At 43.8% G+C, this 8,828-nt stretch overlaps 1 pseudogene; it reads left to right on the top strand.

Annotated features, from left to right (window-relative positions):
• The first annotated feature begins 7,102 nt into the window (after positions 1–7,102).
• Positions 7,103–7,198, top strand: LOC131918162 (small nucleolar RNA U13; annotated as a pseudogene).
• The last annotated feature ends 1,630 nt before the right edge of the window (positions 7,199–8,828 follow it).

Here is an 8,828-nt window from a genome sequence, read left to right as displayed (position 1 = left end):
CAGATTCCAGGGGTTTCTATTGTAAGGGCATTAATCCCGTTTGTGAAAGAATAGGCCCTATGCCTTAACACTACCGTGGGGGTGGGGTGGGGGAGGCAGGGTATTCCATATATGAGATCTGGGGGGTACAAACTGTACACAAGGGTGCAGAGAAACCACTGAACTGGACCACTCCATGAAATAAAGAAAAGCTCATTTTGGGACTCAAACTGCTGGGTCAGAGAACAGCCGGCAATCGGGAAAGCCTTGTCAGTGTCAGTTTCAAGGGAGCAGGTAGTTTGGAAGGAGAGGTGGGCGGCAGAACAGCCTGGGATTTAACACGGAGGCTTTGATCCGTAGCAGGCTGTCCCAGAACTAGATGGCCTTGCCCAAGGCAGTTGACCTTGAGCTGGGTAAGGGAAGCAGTGGCTTCCCTATTCAGTTTAGGTTTCTGTTTTTCCATTAACAACCCTTGTGTTTACTCATTCAGAGTCCTTCTGTTAAGAGCCCTATCACCAGTTGTGCCATTTGGGGGCCCTTCTGTGGACCTAACACAAACAAACACTCAGACACTGGCACACGCTCTAGGAGAAATGGAGTAAAAACGGCATTCTGGCTGGAGGTGGGCTTTGCCATCAATGAAACCAGACATCGGAGCCGCAGATAAGCCAGCTGCCAGCTCACAGGGACATCACACCCCCAAACATACCATCATTATTTGCTCTGCCCCAGCTGCAGTTTTGGAGGTACCAACACTTCCTGCATGCTGCCATTCACCCTGCTCTACAGGGTTCCGGCCACTGATGAAGGACTGCCAGTCAGATGAGGAGCGTACTGATGATACCAGTGACAGCCAACCCTGACTGAGTCTTCCTGTGGGTCAGTGGTCACCGGGCCGTGTAACCATGGCATCGAACTGGCCGTGCCAATGGGCTATGAACAAAGAAGAGCTTTGTCCTTCTTCCCTTCCACCCGCTCTCCCTGATGTTCCTTGAAACACACTCTGAGGGACTAGATCTGTCCTGCTTTCCTGGATAAGGACAGATGCCATCGGCATCATAGTTATTCTTAGGTAATAAGAAGTCTCCCAAGTGTGGGATCTAGAAGTGCCCGGACTTGCCAAAACTCAGATTTCTGCATTTCAACCTATGTAAATTTTAACTCAAAGGAAAAAAATGTGTACAAAATATTGAGCTTTGCTTAATGATTTTAAAAAAGTATTTGATGTTGACATATTTAGAGGGAAGCACTGATGTCTGTAGTTCATCTTGAGATACTGTTGGGAGAATTCCCACAGAGCTATACCTGGTAACCACATGGTCTAATAACCTAACAACCTAACAGTTTTTTTTGTTGTTGTTGTTTTGGTTTTGGTTTTTCGAGACAGGGTTTCTCTGTGTAGCTTTGCGCCTCTCCTGGAACTCACTTGGTAGCCCAGGCTGGCCTCGAACTCACAGAGATCCGCCTGGCTCTGCCTCCCGAGCGCCCGGCCTAACAGTTTTATAGAATTTTTTTTTAAAGATTTATTTATTTATTATGTATACAGAAGAGGGTGCCAGATCTCATTACAGATGGTTGTGAGCCACCATGTAGGTGCTGGGAATTGAACTCAGGACCTCTGGAAGAGCAGTCAGTGCTCTTAACCTCTGAGCCATATCTCCAGCCCAACAGTTTTATAGAATTTAACCAGTAATTTCTATAAAGCAACTTAAAGCATAGAGCCAAATTCTCAATAATAATAAACAGACAAGAGCATACCCAATACATAGTTTAAAATCATGAATTTTGTTCTTTTAGTTCATTTACTGTGAAAATTAAGCATTTATTTAAACATTAACTAGACAATCAAGAGACGAGAACATCCTGTGTACAATGAATGACTAATACCTCTGGAAATGTAAACAGCACTGACTCTGACCACAATTGTTTTTTACTAGAAGAAACCTTGCCATATGCCCGAAGATAAGACAGATGGCTCTAGCACCTTCACTTTTAGGTCTGAGATTTTTTTTTTTTAAAGGAGCCTTCCTGTTATCGAACTGCTTACCCACTTCCTGGGTGGAAAAACTGTAGTTTCAGCTGCACACAAGCCAATGGGAAAGCTTGGCATCCACTCTCCCTGTCAAAGCAAAATGACACCATCCATTTTCTCAGTGATTTGCAGCAACTCAGGTCAATCAAGTCACTCTCCTCTCCTCATATGAGGATGGAAAGGGACTCCTCCTCCTCTGGAAATGAAGGGGGAAAGATAAGACTCCCTCCTGCCCACGGGGTGGCCTTTCTTGATCTGGCTGTGTGGACCTCCAGAGCTTCCAAGGCACGGCGGTCTGAGCTATGTCCTGGGGTCAGCCCAGTGTGCTTCCACATGGGGTGCTTTTCCTCCACTTCCCTGTTGTGTTGATTCCACTTTTTAGAAAAATACTTCCAGGTTTCTCTTTAGATTCTACTTTCAGTCATGACTCAGATGAACCGTTTGGAGCATCTCCTTCCCTTAGCTGTGTTGATTGGTTAGTTGAGGCTTTCCCACAGGATTTGAAGCTGAAAGTATATAAACTGTCAAGGAGATACCAAGCTCAGTAGAGACTCCACAGCCTTAAAGGCAGTGGCAGGCTCCTGTATGTAGCCATGCTTGGTGTGGACATGACGTCTGGGCTCCTATCACATGAGCCAATATTCTTCACATACTGTCAGTGCTCCCCTTAGGTCCTTCTCTCCACCTCTGCCCAGTCTCGGTCTTCTCAGCTCTGTGTATGTTTACATGTATGTGGGCACATGTGTATATGCATATGTGCGAAGGCCCAAGAATGGCATCAGGAAGAGTCTTTCTTGATCACTCTCCACCTTATACATTGAAGCAGGGTCTCTCACCCAAAGCCAGAGCTTACTAATCCTGTGCTAAGATTATAGGCAGGCTGCCCAGAAGCTACATGGGTGCTGGGATCCAAACCCTGGCCCTCACGCTGGCTTGGCAAACACTCTACCCACTGACCCAGCCCCTAAGCACTGGACTTGTCCTCTTTCATGTGACCTAATGTGAAAGCCTCCCTATTGACCTCCTCTCTGACTTTTCTCCCACTTGCCGTTAGAGGGAACTGTCTCAATCACACATGACTGGGTCTCAGCCCTCCTTAAATCCTACAGTGGCTCATGAAAATGACAAAGACAAAAATCTAGACTCAGTAGTACGCCATGCAAATCTGGCTGAACTGGTTCCCACAGGCCTCCTTTTAACACCTCCTGCCCTCCTACCACAGCCTGATCACTGGAAACTACCAGCACTTCCCCAACATGTCAAATCAATTCTAGGGTTCTTGCTCTCTCTTCCTTCTGCTGGTGTGGGAGGCCAGCTCCCACCTTTTGAAGGGTTCTTATGAGAGAAGGATAAGAAAATATTAGATAAAAAGAGAGACCTAGTTGAAGAGAAGAAAGACAGAAATGCAGGATAGCTTTGGGAGGGCCTAGATCAACCCCCAACAACCTCATTGTTTATTGAAAAGGGCTTTTTATAACATGCCAAGGAGCAGGGCAAAAGACCTCCCCTTTGCAAGATCAAAGTACACTGTACAGCCAAGTGTAGACCCTTCCAAATACCTGGTAACCATGCCCATGGTCAAATCATCTCCTTATGCAGCCCTGCTGGGTAAAGCAAGTTCATATTCTCTGGTCCTGAGTGATTTGGGCCCCCACAAATTCCGCTTCTTAATAATATAAATCTCAAGTGGGGGTACAGAACTTCACTCTACGCAGCTCTGAATCAGCTTTCCACTAAGACCTTGCAAGTAGCTGCAACAACTGCAGCAATACTCATGCTCCCTATGGCTGCCACAGCTCCCAGTAAAGGAGTAGAGGATGATAAAGATAGAATGGCCTTTTTGAATGGGTCACAAATGACTATAGCAGTCTTAGCTGCACCAAGCCCTTTTTAAATCAGTAAGCTCCTGATGCAACTGCATCAAACCTAAATACTCCTCAGCATCACCATACCATGATTCACTAACATTAACAGATTAACATAATTCTAACATACACAATTACAATTCTTACAAACTTACATCTGAAAACAAACTCTCAATAGAACTGTTTACACTTTACAAACTTTAGCAAACATCCAAAGGCAATCTCTTAATAGAACATTTTGCATTTCTTGCTAACAAATTATAAGGTACATTAACACAAGTTAACATTAATCCATTCAAAGAACGAGAAAATACTTTTTTAAAAATTAAAGAGACTGAGGAATATTAACTCCCCCTTTCCTTTATTTTTTTTTTAATTTTTTTTATATTTATTTATTTTTTGGTTTTTCGAGACAGGGTTTCTCTGTGTAACAGAGTCCTGGTTGTCCTGGAACTTGCTTTGTAGACCAGGCTGGCTTCGAACTCACAGAGATCCTCCTGCCTCTGCCTCCCAAGTGCTGAGATTAAAGGCGTGTGCCGGCAGCGCCACCACCACCACCACCACCACCACCACCACCACCCAGCTTCTTTATAATTTTTTAAGTTTAATCTTGAGCCTGGGTAGAAAAAAAAAATTTCTCCATTCTTACCCAAAACAGTTCCATTTTTTTACACAAAACAGTTTGTGAGTCACTACAGTTAATAAGGCATATATGCATACACAAAACAATTCTATTACAATTGAACCACTCCTGTCTATTCCATTTTTTAAGTCTGAAAAGTTCAAAAAGACAGTTCTGATACCAGTCTTAAAGTTCCTCTGAGCACTCAAAATCAGGGCCTGGCTTGTCAGCTGCCCTGAAGTCCCTATATAGCAGTCCAAGTCGTAATGACTTTGAAGCAAACAGCCCCAAATATGAGGAGCCCCATTACCAAAACTTTTTTGCAGTTCCCCTGAATGCAATAATTCAATTCAAACAGTCTCTGAAACTTTCATTCTCAGCTCTCAGCTGCACTTTGCAGTCTGTAGCTTCCCCTCAGGCAATTTTTTTCTCCAGAGCTAGAGCTATTAGCTGTCACAATAGCTGGCTGGGGCAGAGTCCTCTCAAAAGAGACCTTCTTACAGCCAGCAAACAGAAACAAGCTAGAGTAATCAGAGGAGGAATCCTCAGTTTGGAAAATGCCTCCATAAGATGTGGCTGTAGGCAAGCCTGTAGAGTATTTTCTTAATTAGTAATTGATGGGGGAGGGTCCAGCCCATTGTGGGGGGTGCTATCTCTGGGCTGGTAGTCCTGGGTCCTGTAAGAAAGCAGGACGAACAAGCCATGAAGAGCAAGTCAGTAAGCAGCACTCCTTCATGGCCTCTGCATCAGCTCCTGCTTCCAGGTTCCTGTCCTGTTTGAGTTCCTGTCCTAACTTCTTTCAGTGATGAACTACAATGTAGAAGAGTAAGACAAATAAGCCCTCCCCTCCCCCAACTTGATTTTGGTCATGATGTTTTATCATAGCAATAGCAATCCTGTGTTAGACATTAACTATACAAAAATATTTCAAAATCTGGGGGGGGGAGGAGAAGCCTGATATTTGAATTACTTTTAGTGCTAAATAATCCAGATAAAACATACTCAACATGTAATTGATTAGACAATTTTTAGATTAAGGTATCCTTAACACAATTCAAAAATGCCAGTAATCCACAAGTCTAAGACAGAAACAACTTGAACTGTTGTCTCCTGAAAGACCCTTCTACATAGACATGTTCACATCTGGATCAACAGCTGTAGAACCCAACACCAGGAGCCCAGCTATTAGGATAAATATGGCTGGTGCACACTGGCAATCCTAGCACTTGGAAGGTGGAGGCAAGAGGATCAAGGGCTCAAGGACATCCTTAGTTACACAGCAGGTTCAAGGCCATCTTGAAACCCTTTAAGACCCTGTCTTAAAACAACAAATACACACAGATACATGCATGCATATATACATACATGTATAAAAACAGACATAAATACAGTAGATCACCTCTTCTACTTGAGAATACCATTCCCTCAGGCAGTTCCACTGATAATGTGGATAATCTGCAAAGGGCAGATGAAAAGCAACTTCTACTTGTTCATGTGGTACATGCTACTTCAGTAGTATCCTGCTGCTTCAGGTGTGTCTCCTGAACTATGTGCTTCTATTCATAGTCTATTCTGTCTGCTCTCCCTTAATACAGGTGTGTGTGCTCTGCCTTGGTTAAGTGGCCAAGTGAAATTTCACTTAATTCACGTTTGGTTGCTTAAGATTTTTCACTAGAAATAGCCAGGTTGACTACGGCCACATGTCATTGTACTAAATCAGAATGGAGAAAAGTCCCTATGGGCAAAACCATTGTAAAAAACCAACAAATTAATATTGCTGCCCCTTGGCCCATCTACTGCAAAACTCAATCATTTGTATAGATTTATCCATTTATCTCATTGATAAAATTAAATGCCATTAAAGGTTTAGATCATCTGCACTTATAACAACTTAGGTCTTTTTTTTAACCTTTATTTTTCTTTTATGTGGGTAGGTGTGTGTACCACATGCTTGTAGTACCCATAGAGGCCAGAAAAGGACATCAGATCCTCTGAGACAGGAGCTATGAATGGTTGTGACCCACCATGTGGATGCTGGCTACCAAACCCAGTCCCTCTGGAAGAGCAACCATTGCTCCTAACTGTAGCATGAATCCTAATTGGTCTTAATAAAAATCTGGAGTCAGATATCAGGGTAAATGCTGAAAGATCAGAGAGATAAAGGAACAAGTCACAGCCACACCTGAGCTCACCAACTCCTCAGCCGAAAGGACTGAGCTCCTTTTCCACCTGCCTTACGTTCCTTTCTCTGCCCAGCCGTATCACTTCCTGTCTCAACCTCCCTAGTGCTGGGATTAAAGGCGTGTGTGCCTCCCAAGTACTGGGCAAAGGTATGAGATCCCAAGTGCTGGGATTAAAGGTGTGTGCCACCACTGCCTGGCTCTGTTTCTCTTTTAAATTGGATCAATCTTGTGTAGCCCAGGATGGCCTTGAACTCACAGAGATCCGTCTGCTTCTATGGCTAACTAGTGGCTGCCTGGCTTTGCCCTCTGATCTTCAGGCAAGCTTTATTTGTTAGAGCATACACAAAATATCACCACACTTAACCACTGAGCCATCTGTCCAGTGCCTCCATCGCACTCTAAAAATATTACTGTTGTCCTGATTCTTTTGCTCCTGAACATGACGGCTGGATTTCCACATCATGCTCTGAGATGTGCTTTCCTCAAACTTTGTTGCCAGCTCATTACCAATCTGACAGGAAGGAAACAATGCTACTGATATTTCTCTCATTAGAAATGAAAACAGAGCTGGGTGGTGGTGGTGCACACCTTTAATCCCAGCACTCAGGAGGCAGAGGTAGACGGAATCTCTGCGAGTTCAAGGCCAGCCTGGTCTGTAGAGTGAGTTCCAGGACAGCCAGGGCTACACAGAGAAACCCTGTCTCAGGAAAAAAAAAAAAAAAAGAAGAAGAAAGAAAGAAAGAAAAGAAAAAGAAAATTGAGAAAGTTTAAAAATATTTACTTCATTTATATAACAATAAACTCATAGATGTTAATATATTTATTTTAAAAAATAGATAAATCTAGTCTGGCAAGATGGTTCAGTCAGTAAAGTGCATTTACTGCCAAGCCTGACAACCTGAGTTTGATGTCTGGAAACCACATGGTGGAAGGAGAGAACTCCCTGAAAACTGTCCTCTGTCATCTATACACACATGTGCACACGTGCATGCACACACAGAAATAAAATGTAATAAAAATAAATAAATCTATCTCCCAAAATGAAAAAAAGAAGAGTGTCACTGTATTCGTTGTATCTTTTTAAATCTCTCTCATTAGAGCTAAACAGCCCATCCAGATTGCTGTCTGTTTCTATAGCCAACCTGTCGCAGTCCCTGCCCCGGGCTCTCTGGAAGTTCCTCTGTGCATTCATTCAAGACCATGTAAACAGTGGAAATAACCCATTACCGTTATGAAAATGGTTTTTGTCTTGTGACCCAGACCACACTTTGAGAACCAGTGTCCCCAAGAAGCCCAACTGCCTGTATGAGATGTCCCTTGTAGTGTCATTTGCCACAATGAGAAAGTGGAACCACGAGACTTTTGGCCCCGTGGGAGCCACACAGATGCTGCTTTTCTCGTCACTTAGCACAGGTTAGCACATGAGGCTCAGTAAGTTTTTGTGAGAGGGAAAAAGAAAGGGAGAACTTGAAACTTGCCATTTTAATTGAACTCTTTTATGGGCACCTTTCCACAAACAGAGATCTTTAGTTCACAAGGAAGAGAATAATAAAGGCCTGAGAGCTGTGTGAGCGTGTGTGGTCACCTATGTGTGTGCACGTGGATGATGGAGGTGGACGTCAGGTATCTTCCTCTGTCGTGTTCTACCTTAATTTTTGAGATAGTCTTTCGCTGGCCTGGGGCTTGCTGACTTGGCTAGGCTTCGGCTAGGCTGGCCGGCCAGCAAGCTCTGACCATCACCTGTCTCTGCCCTCCGGGGCTAGGGTTACAGAGGAGCACCACTGTACCCAGATTTTTGCGTGGGTTCCGAAGATACAAACTCAATTCCTCACGCTTACACTTCATCTACTGAACCTTTCTTTGACTCAGACCCTTGCTAGAGTAACCCCAAATTCACTCCGTAGCCCCAGGCTGCTCTCAAACTTTCAGCTTTCTTGCCTTGGTCTCCCAAGTGCTGGGATTACAAGTGTAAACCACCACATTTTATTTTCTAAAACAAAGGTGTGTTTAAGATGTCTTGGCCTGAAGGTACAGTTTAAAACCACAGGTTGCAAACACTGCCATCTAGAGGTGAATCACAATCTCAACACACTGTGGACAAAGGGACCTTTACTATTTTAAAAAATTATATGGTAAGACCTTCTGGG

This window comes from Peromyscus eremicus, chromosome 8a (assembly GCF_949786415.1).
Source record: "Peromyscus eremicus chromosome 8a, PerEre_H2_v1, whole genome shotgun sequence".
Taxonomy (NCBI): domain Eukaryota; kingdom Metazoa; phylum Chordata; class Mammalia; order Rodentia; family Cricetidae; genus Peromyscus; species Peromyscus eremicus.
This window is presented reverse-complemented; position numbering and strand designations above follow the sequence as displayed.